Source organism: Symphodus melops, assembly GCF_947650265.1.
Source record: "Symphodus melops genome assembly, chromosome: 10".
NCBI lineage: Eukaryota > Metazoa > Chordata > Actinopteri > Labriformes > Labridae > Symphodus > Symphodus melops.
Genome location: NC_136700.1, coordinates 26,916,424 through 26,932,011, shown reverse-complemented (window position 1 = coordinate 26,932,011; position 15,588 = coordinate 26,916,424). Strand labels below are relative to the sequence as shown.

The window sequence follows — 15,588 nt, the reverse complement described above, 5'->3', positions numbered from 1 at the left end:
TCTGTTCACGTGGCGTGCATCATAACCGAGGCAATCAGGCTCTGTCAAATTATTCATCCCCCCCCCGCTGAATTTCAACAATTAATCCTGAATAATTCCATTGTTAGTGATTTTATTTTGAAAGGTTGTGCTTTCTTGCTTCACTTTGCTGTCTGATTCAACCCTGCTTTTATTTTGAAATTAAGTAAGGATCTCCTGGTGGAATGAACTGAAAACAGCGACTTTGATGTGACGTTACTTCCTGTTTAAAGAAATGTACTGGTTGCCTGTTCAGACTCCAAACACACTCAAAGATGGTGGAATCACATGTAGCTCAACTGTGTGTCGGTCTGTGCAGCTCACATTGATCTCCACCCGGTGGCGCTCCTTCGCCTCCTCCTTCTCCCTCCGTCTGACCCTCAGCCTCGCCTCCACCTCCTCCAGTCTCCTCTTGGAGATTTCCCAGGATGCCTGTTCCTTGTCCCTCTCCAGCTGGGAGTAGATCCTCTCCTCCCGCTCTCTGTCCAGCTCCTCCCGGAGGCGAATGATGTGCTCCTCCAGCTGCGGGGGGGGGGGGGGGGGGGGGGGGGGAGAGAGAGAGAGAGAGGCGGCCAATCAGAGCAGACTACAAATACTGAGAGTGTGAAGCTCAGAGGGAAGTTCTGGGATCTGTTCACAATGAACCGTGGAGCTGCAGAAGTTCACATCTGCACGGGTTCAATAAAGACAAATAATCAAGTTCTCTTCTCCCCACATGAACCTTCCACTATCACAGCTGCATCTAACCCTAACTGCTGAGGTGCCCTCGAGCAAGGCACCAGAGAGTGTGTGTGTGTGTGTGTGTGTAAACAGAATTACCCTCAGGAGTGAAATGAAGTATATCCAAATCTAATCTGCTGTATTTTCTACAAAGACACAGGATGGTTCCTGTTTCTGTCAGGACATCATCAGCGTTCTTTGCTCAGCTTACAAGGAGCTGAATTCAGTTCAGTCTGCTCATTCTAACTTGTGACTGTGACCAACAAATGATAGATACCTAAATTCCTCAAGGTGTCTGCTTTCTTTAAGTGAAGATTTCAAGTGTGCGTGATACTTTTACAAAGTGTGACTTAAAGCATCTTTAGAAGCTGCAGAGAGATGAAGTCAGTGTGAAAGGACTGAAAGAAGCTGCAGAGAGAGGAGTTTGGCGTTTCATGCAACTCTTTAAAACCTAACTCTGAAGAAGATGCTAACGTTAGCTTAGCATGCAGCAGCAGCAACAGCTCTGACCTGATCTTTGGACATCTCTTTGGTTGAAAGTCCGTCCACCACCGCGGACTGTTTTCCCTTGGAGGCTTTCTTCTTGCGTTCAGCTTTCTTCGGTGGCTGCAAAATGAAACACAGAGCAGCTAACCGTTAGCTGACTCTGACTGATGCTAAGCTAGCACATTGTAAACGCTATTTCTGTAACTTCTCGAGTTTTTCTCACCATCCTGCGGCTTCGTGGATCCTTGTTGTCACTTTAAATCACGGTATTTAAATCAGCGGAAAGTACGAGCTGCAGCTTCACGACTCTGTTAACTGCGATAAACGAATGGGCGTTGTCATGGCAACGGCGTCTCTTGAAAAATGCTTCTTCTTTATTTTAAACAAAATTAAAGGGAACTATATTGTATAATAATATAATACGATTATGGTAAATAGAAAATAAATAACAATAAGGAATCATTCTGAAATGTAAATTGAAATGAGATTCACGTGTGTAGGAGCAGATTATTAACACAATATGCAGGGTGTGTGTGTGTGTGTGTGTGTGTGTGTGTGTGTGTGTGTGTATGTGTATGTGTGTGCGTCAATTAACGGGTGTCCCACATTTCTATATAAGGTAGGAAGCTTTGTTACTGGTCAGGTGTTCCACCCGGAAGGGCAAAACAGTTTTGGACCGCTAACGCTCAGGGAAAGCACGGTTGCCTGTGGTGATGTTGATCTGTGAAACAAGTGAATGGAGAACTAAATGGATGAAAATAAATCAATGGCATGATCAACAACAATGAATCAAGTGGACTTTAATTCATGAAACAAGGTAACAAAGCAAGCGAGTCAATTAGTAACCCAGGTGCAACACCTCAGTGGCTTAAAGCGTCGGCTTAGCCTCTACAATCAAAGTCAAAAACTGTTAAAACATATTGGGAAGATCTATTATTGCTGGAGCCAAAGACAATTCGTTTCGTGCTATTGGGGCACGCGACAAGGTTGGGAGCTTCAGTGAAAGTTGAATGTTTGGAGCGGTGCATCAGCTGATTGTCAAACTGCACGCCTGAGTTGAGGCCTGCCGAAGAGGAGAGGCTGTGCCGGTAAAGACGTGGAAGAGCTCGTGGCTGTGCCGGTGAGAAGAGCTCGTGGCTGTGCCGGTGAGAAGAGCTCGTGGCTGTGCCGGTGAGAAGAGCTCGTGGCGGTGCTGGTGAGGACGCGGAGGAGCTCGTGGCGGTGCTGGTGAGGACGCGGAGCTGCTCGTGGCTGCCGGTGAGAAGAGCTCGTGGCGGTGCTGGTGAGGACGCGGAGCTGCTCGTGGCTGCCGGTGAGAAGAGCTCGTGGCTGTGCTGGTGAGGACGCGGAGCTGCTCGTGGCTGCCGGTGAGGACGCGGAGCTGCTCTTGGCTGCCGGTGAGAACGCGGAGCTGAAGGTGGCTGTGCCAGTGAGGACGCGGAAGAGCTGATCGTGGCTGTTTTGGTTTGATCTTCGGAAATAGGTATGTGTAGCGCTACCAACAATATAGATGGCCATCTGAGTTATAAATGTGTGCACACATAATTGCGTAATTCCAATGCATTGGTCGCGGAAGAGGATAAACATTTAACTTTGTATCAATTGACTTTTTGCGAACTGTCGGACTATTAAATATGGATGAATGTGCGGAGAATGTTGACACACCGACTGGTGTCAATGCGCCGCCTGGTGCCGGCGAACCGGGCCCTGCGGTCAGCTGCAGTGACACACGAACAAGCAAGCGGGTTGTCAAACTTTCTGCTAAAGCTCTTGCTGATAGATTAGACAGATTGCAAACTAGTAGAAAGTCTAAACTTAATAAAGCAAACGGTTTAAAGAAAACGATTCAAGGTTATATGCAATATTATAAAACATCCGAGGTACAAAAATCTATTGTTGGGTTTATTGAATTGTGTGATGAAATACGGTGTGTACATGATTCTATTTTATGTTTATTGCCACTGGAGGAAAAGGAAAGACATGAAACTTGGTTTAAGGCGAAAATGATGTTCAATGATGAATTTATTGACAATGTGGAAGAGGGGGTGAAAACAAGTGGAACATATGTGTCTGAAAATGGTGTTGAAAATGATGATATTGGCCCAAATGATAGTGTGTCTAATGTGGGTAAATATTCAAACAAAAGTTACACCAGTAATAAGTCAAGTACCACTTCTTCTACACAAATAAAAGCAGCAGCAGAAAGAGCTGCACTTGTTGCCCGAATGGAAGCTTTAAAGGAACGACATTCATTGGAGGAACAGGAACAAGAAATAAAAAGGAAAAAGGAAAGGCTTGAGATGGAGACTGAACTGGCTGCATCTAATGCGAAGTTATCAGTTTTGGAAGCTTCGGCTGGACAAGGTCTCTCTCATGCACCAACAGATGGCATGAATTCTTATTTTGAAAAGGAAAAAAGAAGAGTGCAACCAGTCAACACGCTCAACCCTTTGGCCAAAGAATATGAGCATGACGTATGTAAGAGAACACAGAAAAGGGATTGGTCATTACCACAAAGTAAAAAAGAACCATTGGATGCTCGAGCAAAACGACCTGAAAAATGGATGTCAATCTCAAAGCAACATCATGACTCTCATCACTTAAAGCCTTTGGAAAAATCAGAAGTTTGGAAGCCTAATACAACTGTTTGGGCTAATCAAAATAGCATGGATCATCAACAATGTGATCAGATTCCTTCTGGAGATGTTTTAACTATTATGCGTAAACAAAATGAAATAACAGCTGCACTTGTGCACCAACAGTGTTTACTATCTTTGCCACCACGAGAAATTCCTGTGTTTGAAGGAGATCCATTTCAATATAAAGCTTTTGTTAAGGCATTTCAACAAGGAGTAGAGGACAAAGCTTGTAAAGCTGACTGTTTGTACTACCTGGAGCAGTTCACAAGTGGGCAGCCAAAGGAGCTGGTTCTTAGTTGCCAACACATGGACCCTGAACGTGGCTACATTGTGGCAAAGGGACTTCTTCAGGAACACTTTGGGAATGAGTACAAGATTGCAAATGCATATATAGAGAAAGCTTTAGCTTGGCCAACAGTAAAGACAGAGGATGTGAAGTCTTTACAAGCCTATGCTTTATTTCTACGTGGATGCTGTAATGTGATGGAAGAGCTTCATCATATGCAAGAATTGGATATGCCAAGCAACATGAAAGTGGTTGTTTCCAAGTTGCCCTACAAGCTCAGGGAAAGATGGCGAACTATTGCTCATGATATCATGGAAACTAACAATCGAAGAGCTTATTTTGTTGATGTTGTTGTATTTCTGGAGAAACATGTCAGGATTGTGTCTGATCCAATCTTTGGAGATATTGAAGTACATGCACCACAAAATACAAATGCCTTTAGATATCCTAACAAAATCAAGTTACAGGCAAATACATCCAGAGAGAAAAGAAGTAGTTTTGCTACTACAGTAACATCTGATGATTCCTCTGAAATAAAAACTATGACAAACGACTCAAAGAGACCGGAGACTTTGTACTGTCATTGCTGTCAACGTGCGCATTATTTGGAAAAGTGCCAACTATTCCAACGAAAGAAACACAGAGAAAAAATCCGCTTTCTTAAGGAGAAAGGGATGTGCTTCGGATGCTTAGGCATTGGACACATGAGCCGGGATTGCAACAAACGTTTGATCTGTGAGGTATGCAATCAACAACATCCTACAGCACTTCATATCATAAAGGAACATACTGAATCAGAACAAAAAAGTGGGCCACCAGGAGCTAGATTATCAACTTGGTCTCAGACATGTGGGCGTACAGGGGCCGGAAAAGATCGCTGCATTCTCTCCATTGTTCCTGTGCAGGTCAAATCCACAAAAGGAAATGAGGTCATACAAACGTATGCATTTTTGGATCCTGGTAGCACGGCTACTTTTTGTTCAGAACAACTGATGAAAAAATTAAATATTCCAGGTAAAAGAACAAATTTTCTTTTGAAAACAATGGGACAGGAAAAGGTTGTACCAGCACACTCTCTATTTGGTATTGAGGTTTCAGAGCTGCATAGAAATAACTTTTATCCTCTGCCAGAGGTACTCACACAGAAGGAGATGCCAGTCTCTCCAGATGACATTGTCACTGCTGCAGAGTTGGAAAGGTGGCCTTATTTGTCAAAGGTTCATATCCCAACCACAAAGGCCAGTGTAGACTTGCTGATAGGAACCAACGCACCGAGGTTATTGGAACCCTGGGATGTGGTTAACAGCTGTGGAGATGGCCCATACGCTATTAGGACAGTGTTGGGTTGGGTCATCAATGGTCCTTTAAATGGAAGTGGCAGCACTTGTGACGTGGGGATTCCTTCTGTTGCTGTAAATCGAATTTCTGTGTCTAACTTGGAACAAATGCTAATCAATCAGTATAATCATGACTTTAATGAAAGGCCCTCGGAGAACAAAGAGATGTCTAAAGACGACGTCAGATTCATGGAGATCATGGAATCCTCTGCAACTCTACAGGACGGAAGGTATAGCCTTATGTTGCCCTTTAAAAAACCGGATGTAAACCTGCCAAACAGCTTCACAGTGGCAAAGCAGCGGATAATTGGACTGAGGAAAAGACTTGTTAACAACCCACAGTTCCACAAGGAATATTCACAGTGTCTCAATGATGTAATTGAAAAAGGTTACGCAGAGAAAGTTCCACAGGAGTGTTTGCAAGGGAAAAAAGGAAAAGTGTGGTACATACCTCACCACGGTGTCTATCATCCCAGAAAGGGTTCCCTCAGAGTGGTGTTTGACTGTGGAGCAAAGTTTCAAGGCACATCTTTAAACAGTGAATTGTTGCAGGGACCTAATCTCACTAGTTCCCTTCTTGGAGTTCTTACTCGTTTCAGACAGGAGCCTGTGGCTTGCATGGGAGACATACAGGCTATGTTTCACCAGGTGAAGGTTGCAGACCAAGACAGAGACTTTCTGCGCTTTCTCTGGTGGCCAGAAGGAGACCTCAGCAAAGAACTTGCAGAGTACAGGATGACAGTGCACTTGTTTGGAGCAGTTTCATCACCAAGTTGTGCCAGCTACGCACTTAGAAAAACTGCTGATGACAACAAATCAAACTTCTCTGTCGAGTCTGTTCAAGCTGTGAAACAAAACTTTTACGTGGATGACTGTTTGTTAAGTTTAGGCTCTGAAAAGGCGGCCATGCAGCAAGCAAAGGAACTGGGTGCTCTATGTAAAAAAGGTGGTTTCATTTTGGAGAAATGGGTGAGCAGCAGTCGGGCAGTGTTGCAGACAATTGCAGAAGAGCAGCGGGCAAAGAACATTAAGGAGCTTGATCTGGATAGTGAGGATCTTCCAATGGAAAGAGCTTTAGGTCTGCTTTGGTGTGTCGAGTCAGACTCCTTTAAATTCAAAATGGAAGTAAAGCAGCAGTCCAGACGCGGGATGTTATCCACAACTAGCTCAGTGTATGATCCTTTAGGATTTTTGTCACCAGTTACTCTGACTGCTAAGATGTTGCAACAGGAGCTGTGCAGAAGAAACTGCGAGTGGGATGATGCAATACCAGCAGACATATTAAGTAAATGGGAAATGTGGTTTCAGGAGATCAAGCTGCTGTCTTCATTCAAGGTTGAAAGATGTGTAAAACCAAAAAACTTTGGTACACCCATACACAGCCAACTACATCATTTTGCAGATGCTAGCCAGGATGGCTATGGAACTGTAACGTACATCAGGCTGAAGAACATCAGAAACAGTGTTCACGTGGCTTTCTTTTTGGGTAAAGCCAGAGTTACACCTCTCAAATCTATAACAATTCCACGACTGGAACTAACTGCTGCTGCTCTAGCTGCCAGAGTGGATGTTATGCTGAAAGCAGAACTTCAAATGAAGTTGGAAGAATCTGTATTTTGGACAGATAGCACATCAGTCTTGAAATATATCAATAATGATGACAAGCGTTTCCACACATTTGTGGCCAATAGGATATCAGCCATAACAGAAGTTTCAAGCCCTTCTCAATGGAGACACATTGGCTCCAAGAACAATCCAGCCGATGTTGCGTCCAGAGGGATGAGAGTGTCAGACTTTCTAAAAAATCATGGTTGGCTTGAGGGTCCCAGTTTTCTTTGGAAGTCGGAGGAAGAATGGCCAGTAAATGATGTTGATGTGAAAGTGGGTTCTGATGATACAGAGGTCAGAAAGAACGCCTTGGTGAATTCCACAATATGTTCAATCAATGCTTCTGATCGCTTCATGAGCTATTTTTCTGACTGTAGGAAATTAAAGGTGTCAGTAGCCTGGTTTCTTAGACTGAAAAAACTTTTGTTGGAGCTCAGTTGTTGTAGAAAGGGTTTGAAGGATTCACAAACAAGTCAAAGACAAAGGGCCTCCATCAAACCAAAATGTAGTGTTTTGACGCCAAAGGATCTGCTGGAAGCTGAGTTAGCAATCCTTCGCTATTGTCAGCAGCAAAGGTTTGCAGAGGAAATTTCTTCCCTGCTGTCTGAAAGGGGTACAGTAAGCAGAAAAAGTTCCATCTACAAACTGGATCCCATTTGGGAAAATGGACTCCTAAGAGTTGGAGGGAGATTAAGCAAAGGAGCAATGCCATTGGAAGAAAAACATCCCCTCATCCTCTCAAAGGATCAACATATCTCCAAGCTTCTTCTCAAATATACTCATCAATTATTGGGGCACAGTGGACGGAATCATACATTGTCTGTACTGAGGAGGAAATATTGGATAATAAATGCCAATGCGGCTGTGAGGAGGATCATATCTGATTGCAGCTATTGCAGACGCCTTAATGGAAGGGCCATGGAGCAAAAGATGGCAGATCTTCCCAAGGAGAGAATTGTCCCAGACCTGCCTCCATTTACAAACACTGGAGTAAATTATTTTGGACCTGTGGAGATAAAGAGAGGCAGAACAACTTGCAAACGATATGGAGTAATATTTACCTGCATGACTAGCCGAGCAGTTCATCTAGAGGTGGCAAACTCTTTGGAAACGGATGCCTGCATAAATGCAATCCGTCGATTCATTAGCAGGAGAGGTCAAGTGGCTCATATCAGATCAGACAACGGAACGAACTTTGTCGGGGCTGAAAGAGAAATGAGAGAGGCTCTCGCTGCACTGAACCATGAGCGTATACAAGGAGCTCTGATTCCAGCTGGAGTTGAATGGAGTTTCAATCCTCCAGCAGGGTCTCATCATGGTGGTGTTTGGGAGCGTATGATACGCATGGTTAGACGCTGCCTCAAGTCAGTTTTGCACCAGCAGATATTGGATGATGAGGGACTTCACACCGTTATGTGTGAAGTCGAAGCCATTCTTAATGATCGTCCAATAACTAAACTGTCAGAAGACCCAAATGACTTGGAAGCTCTTACTCCAAACCATCTCCTTCTCTTAAAAGGAAAACCAGCATTACCTCCTGGCCTGTTTGAATCTTCTGACCTTTACGTGAAGCGTCGCTGGAGACAAATTCAATTCATCTCAGACTTGTTTTGGAGGCGATGGATCCGGGAGTACCTGCCATTGTTACAAGAAAGGCAAAAGTGGAATCAAAGGAAACAAAGTTTAGCTGTTGGAAACATCGTTGTAATTATGGATTCTTCACTGCCACGTGGATCCTGGCCCCTAGGCAGAGTACTAGAGATTTTCTCTGATGCAAAGGGCATGGTGCGTTCAGTGAAACTACAAACCAAAAGCAGTATTATAGGGAGACCTGTAACTAAACTTTGTCTGGTACAAGAGGTTTAAAATTAGTCATAAAGGTGCTTGTTGTATTGAAAGTGAGGTGTTCACGGCCTGCTCCTATTTGTTTTATATTAAATTGTTATGTTTGTTTGCCATAACAATTAGGGGCCGGTGTGTAGGAGCAGATTATTAACACAATATGCAGGGTGTGTGTGTGTGTGTGTGTGTGTGTGCGTCAATTAACGGGTGTCCCACATTTCTATATAAGGTAGGAAGCTTTGTTACTGGTCAGGTGTTCCACCCGGAAGGGCAAAACAGTTTTGGACCGCTAACGCTCAGGGAAAGCACGGTTGCCTGTGGTGATGTTGATCTGTGAAACAAGTGAATGGAGAACTAAATGGATGAAAATAAATCAATGGCATGATCAACAACAATGAATCAAGTGGACTTTAATTCATGAAACAAGGTAACAAAGCAAGCGAGTCAATTAGTAACCCAGGTGCAACACCTCAGTGGCTTAAAGCGTCGGCTTAGCCTCTACAACGTGGTTCATGATTCTGCCAGTTAAAGGGACGTTTGATTCAGCTGGGCTCTTCAGTAAGGTCATTGATAGTAAACACAACGATGAGCCTGCTCCTTTGTAATCAGACAAACAGCAGGGTCATTCTCAGGAAACCATTGCAATACCATGTCCATAGTGATTCTGTAGGAGCCATTTTGTGTTTATTGTTATTGGCATGTTATTTAGTTTAAATATTTCTTGTATATTATTTTCCACTAGGGACACTGAAGGCACGGGGGTGTTTATATAGGACCATAGGTGACAGGAAGGGGAGGGAACAGGTAGGGGGAGCACAAACAGTTCTCACCAGACCAGCAATCACGTCAGACCAGCACTCACCACAGACCAGCAACACGTCAGACCAGCACTCATGTTACCAACAGCACTAAGAAAAACCAATGGAAAATGGTACGTTTTGTTCTCATTTTATCATCAAATCACTACAATAAACCGTCAAGTCAACAATAATTACAACTGGACTGTCATGATTCACCTCTGCGTTAGAACTTCATCCCTGCCTGCCTGTTAATGGCAATCTAATAAAAGGACGGACAAATTGGAAAATTGCCATTACAACTAAGTGAGAACTACGCTCTATGAGTGAAATTCAAACGATATGAGACGATTGAGATGTTGACAAAGATTGTTTTGTTTTACAAACCTGATGGCCATCACCGATCAACTGGAATTGACACCGGCCCTACACTAATTGCTGCGGGAGGATTGGAAACCACCGGAGCTCTAAGGACTGGGTATGTGTGCAATCATTAAGCTTTATTGGATAAGCTACAAGAAGCTCTGTATTGGACAGCGGCTACGGTGGAGTCAGCTAACTGAAAGCTACAGTCTTTAAACACATCAGCTGTTTGAAACATTGTATCGTTGACGCACGGCGTTTTCATTCAAAAAAAAATGTCTGCTGTCAATTCCGATGTTCCGCCACAGGATGGCGATGTTGAGAAGGATTCTGAGAAGGAAAAACGAGTTATCAGACCAACTGCAAAAGGCATGCTTTTATTCATTGAAACATGTCAGAAGTCAAGAAACTCAAAATTTAAACAAGCTAAAAAATCAATGGAAGTGCTAAAAGAGCTCATGAAAGTAAATGAAAATACAACTGATGTCAAATCTACCTTGGAACAATTAATAAAGATCTGTCATGAAGCCAAAGAAAACCACGAGTCATTGATGAATTTACCACTGCCTGAAAATGAATATGAAAAGCAAAATCAATGGTTTAATCAAAAAATGGAAAAATATGATGGCTTTGTACAAGATGCTAAACTGTGGTTATCTGAAGTTGGACACACACCACACATCAGTGTTGAAGGTCAAATTGCAACACAAGTTGAGGTAAACTCAGATATTATTGGACCTGATGACAGTGTATCAAACGCCTCAAAACCAAAATCAAGCCACAAATCTCGCTCTTCATCACGTGCATCTTCAACATCATCTGCCTACATTAAAGCACAGGCGGAAAAGGCTGCACTCATGGAAAGAGCTGACGCCTTGAGGAAAAAACATGAACTTGAAGCCCAAGAGGAGCAATTGAAAAGAATGAAGGAACAACTGGAACTGGAGACTGAGCTGGCAGCAACAAATGCAAAAATCAATGTGTTAAAAGGGAGAGACGGTTCCAGAACATCTGATGGAATGAACTCTTACTTGATAAAAGCAACGACTCAAAAGGAAGGATCAACTCAGTGGAAAGCACCTACAAGTGAACATCAAATACAACAAGGACAGGATCAATGGAAGGAAACTGAATCTTTCTCTCAGCAGCAGGTTGTTAAACCAAAGCAAACAACTTATGGACCATTAATAAAAACTCATATGACCCATATAACCCAACACTCTCTTCCCATGCATAAAGAACAGACCTATATGAAAGAAGGTGAGCAAGAGTATGTTCATCATTCACAACCTATATTTAATCCAAACAACCAAGGTGATATCTGTGACATCATTCAGAGACAAAATGACCTTACTGCTCTTCTGGTTCAGCAAAATCTCTCTTCCACCCTGCCATCAAGAGAAATTCCTGTCTACGACGGCGATCCATTGCTGTATGAAACTTTTATCAGGGCATTTGAAAGAGGAGTGGAACAAAAGACACAAGATCACAGTGACTGCTTACATTTCCTAGGGCAATACACAAGAGGGAATGCAAAAGACTTAGTCCACAGCTGCCAACATATGCCTCCAGCCCAAGGCTATCAAAGAGCAAAACATCTTCTTAAAGAACATTTTGGAAATGAATATAAAATTGCCACTGCATACATGGACAAAGCATTTGCCTGGTCAGCAATCAAATCGGAGGATTTAAAAACATTACATGCATTCTCGTTGTTTCTCAGAGGATGTTGTAATGCAATGACACATCTCAGCTACATGGAAGAAATGAATGTTGTTTCCAATATGAAGACCATTCTTCTGAAACTGCCTTATAAGTTGAGAGACAAGTGGAGAAATAGGGCATGTCAAATACAAGACCAGCAGGGACATCGAGCACAATTTTCAGACCTGGTAGACTTCATAGAGAAAGAAGTAAAGGTGCTGTCAGACCCACTTTTCGGAAACATCCAGGATCCAAAGCCAGTTATAACTGTGAAAAGCTCTGCTTCATTTAAATCAAGAGGAACGTCAGGACCAAGAGGAAGTAGTTTTGCAACAACTGTAACACCTATAGAACCACAAGAAAATGTGACAACAAATGGAAAGGAAAGAAATGCTTCAAACCCCAATTATCAATGTTTATTCTGCAATAGGAGTGGTCACACATTGGTGCAGTGTCCACAGATGAAGAGGAAAACGCACAGAGAAAAAATAGACTTCCTAAAGGGAAAGGGAATCTGTTTTGGATGTTTGAAAATAGGACACATGAGCAAAGACTGCAAGAGTCGATTGACATGTGACGTGTGCAAACAAAATCATCCTCAAATACTTCATATTGAACAAAGGCAAAAGGAGAAGAAACTTGAACGTTCAGAAATGAATGAGAAACCAACCGTGGGTAATGCTGTTCTCTCACCTCATACATGTGGGCATATTGGGGCCGGTGACGAAAACTGCATCTTCTCCATTGTACCAGTACAAGTAAAAAGCCAAAAGGGAGATACAGTGCTACAAACATATGCATTTTTGGACAATGGGAGTACATCTACCTTTTGCACAGAAAGTTTAATGAGAAAACTAAATATAACGGGACAAAGAACCAATATTCTTTTGCAGACCATGAACCAAGTGAAACAAGTTACCAGTTATCATATCTCAGGTTTGGAAATATCTAGTCTGGAAAAAGACAATTTCATTCTATTACCTGATGTGTTCACACATAGGACTATGCCTGTTTCTCAGCTCAGCATTCCCAGACAAGAAGACCTCATAAAATGGCCTTATTTGAAGGATATCACAATTCATGAAATAAACTCTGGCATTGATCTTCTTATTGGGACAAATAATACAAAGGTATCAGAACCTTGGGAGCTGGTTAACAGCGAAGGAGATGGACCATACGCAGCAAGGACCCTACTGGGGTGGGTCATTTATGGTCCACTGAGAGGAGACATCATTAGAGACACAAATGGCCATGCTGCTGCTGTCAATCGAATATCCATTGTAAAGCTAGAGGAGTTGTTAATTAAACAGTACAACCATGACTTCAGTGAAACCAACAAGGAAACAGAGGAAATTTCTAGAGAGGAAGTAAAATTCTTGGATACTGTGAATCACTCTGCAAAAATGACGGACGGACACTACTGTATAGACTTACCTTTCAAACAAGAAAATCCCAGCATGCCGAATAACCGTTGCATTGCAGAACAACGCATCCAGAGTCTGAAACGCAAATTTGCCAAAAACAAGAACTTTCATGACGAGTACACATCTTTCCTCACAGAAATGATAAACAATGGTTACGCTGAAAAGGTACCACTAGATCAGCTGAAGGGAGGTGATGGGGAGCTCTGGTACATACCACATCATGGGGTGTATCACTCAAAGAAAGGAACCTTGAGGGTGGTCTTTGACTGTGGTGCAGTCTTCAAAGGAACATCACTGAACTGCCAACTGCTGAAAGGTCCAGATCTCACCAACTCACTCATTGGAATTCTCATCAGATTCAGACAAGAACCGATTGCTTTGCTGGCTGACATCAAAGCAATGTTTCACCAAGTTAAAGTACCAGAGAAACATACAGACTATCTAAGATTCCTCTGGTGGCCTGACGGTGATGTGCAGCAAGATCTTGTTGAATACCGGATGAATGTACATCTCTTTGGAGCCGTGTCATCACCAAGTTGTGCAAACTTTGCATTGAGAAAGACTGCTGAAGACAATAAAACTCACTTTCCAGCAGAGGTAATAAACACTGTACTCAACCACTTCTATGTTGATGATTGTTTGAAATCCACATCCTCAGAACAGGAAGCAATTAAAATGGTAGGAGACTTGACAGCCCTTTGCAGAAAAGGAGGATTCATACTGTCAAAGTGGATCAGCAACAATCGTGCTGTATTAGCATCCATCCCACAAGAACACAGAACAAAAGAAACCAAGGAGTTGGACTTGGACAAGGATCATCTGCCACTGGAAAGGGCATTGGGATTGCAATGGTGTGTTGAAACAGATGTGTTTAAATTCCAAATTACTGCACAGGAACGACCATACACAAGACGTGGCATCTTATCTGTGGTAGGCTCTATATATGACCCTTTAGGTTTTCTATCACCATTTACTTTGCCAGCCAAACTGTTTATGCAAGAACTCTGTAAGAAAGCCCTTGGATGGGATGAAACCATACCCCAAACCTTCTGTCAACAGTGGACAGGGTGGCTTGCAGATCTTAAAAAGATGGCAGAGTTCAAAGTGGATCGATGTATGAAACCGACAAACTTTGGTCAAATCAAATACGCACAGCTGCACCATTTTTCAGACGCCAGTGAATGTGGGTACGGCACAGTGTCATATCTAAGACTGGAAAACAATAAAGATGAAGTACATGTTGCATTCATATCAGGAAAATCCCGAGTTGCACCTTTAAGACAGATAACAATTCCCAGAATGGAGCTCACAGCTGCAGTCCTCGCTGTTCGAGTTGACATGATGTTGCAAAGAGAATTACATCTTAAATTGGACGAATCCATCTTCTGGACAGATCGCACAAGAGTGTTAAAGTACATAAACAACGAGACAAAACGCTTCCAAACATTTGTAGCAAACAGGATTTCCGTTGTCAGGGATGCTACTGAAGTTACACAATGGAGGTATGTTAACACAAAGGAAAACCCTGCAGATGAAGCCTCCAGAGGACTAACAGCAGAGCGCTTCTTAAACTGCAGGCGATGGATCAAAGGACCAGAGTTTCTCTGGAAACAACAACAACAATGGCCAAACCCTTACCTGGAAACTGCAATCTCTATTCATGATCCAGAAATCAAACAGGACATTACAGTAAATACCATTGTCACCAATCCATTGAATCCCACAAACACTCTGATCAACTATTTCTCATCATGGAGAAATCTCACAACTGCTGTAGCTTGGTTTCTTAAAGTAAAGACAACCCTCTTACAGCTGACTCAAAAAAGAAAGGAGGTTCAGACCATGGTGAGTGGCTTTGAAAGTAACCCCTGCAAAATAAAGGAGAAAGTGGAGAAGGAAATGAAAGTCTTTAAAACAACGCTCCATGGACAGTGTCTATGTCCTGAAGATCTGGCACAAGCTGAAAATGCAGTAATTTCTTTCAGTCAAAAAACAAGATTCAAGGAAGAACTTTCTGTCCTAAAATCTGGTAAAAATGGTGTCAAAAGAGGCAGTAATTTGTACAAACTGGATCCTGTGCTGGATAATGGACTTTTAAGGGTAGGTGGTCGACTGAACAAACTAGCGATGCCTGAGGAGTCAAAACATCCAATTATCCTCACAAAAGACCTTCACATATCCACTCTGTTGTTGAGACATATCCATGAACAACTAGGCCATGCAGGAAGAAATCATATGTTGGCTCGCCTCCACAAAAAATACTGGATTATCAAAGCAAACTCTGCTGCAAGAAAAATCATAACAGATTGTGTTGTGTGTAAAAGACAGCGAGGAAGAATTGGACAACAAAAAATGGCAGATTTG

The 15,588-nt window shown here is 42.7% G+C and overlaps 1 long non-coding RNA gene across 1 annotated transcript; it reads right to left on the bottom strand.

The window, feature by feature from the left end:
• Positions 1–420: 420 nt before the first annotated feature.
• LOC306830847 lies at positions 421–1,490 on the bottom strand. The gene is made up of 3 exons (XR_013780021.1): positions 1,448–1,490; positions 1,249–1,344; positions 421–540 (listed from the first exon to the last, which is right to left on the bottom strand). It is a non-coding gene; the product is annotated as an uncharacterized lncRNA (long non-coding RNA).
• Between the last annotated feature and the right edge of the window lie 14,098 nt (positions 1,491–15,588).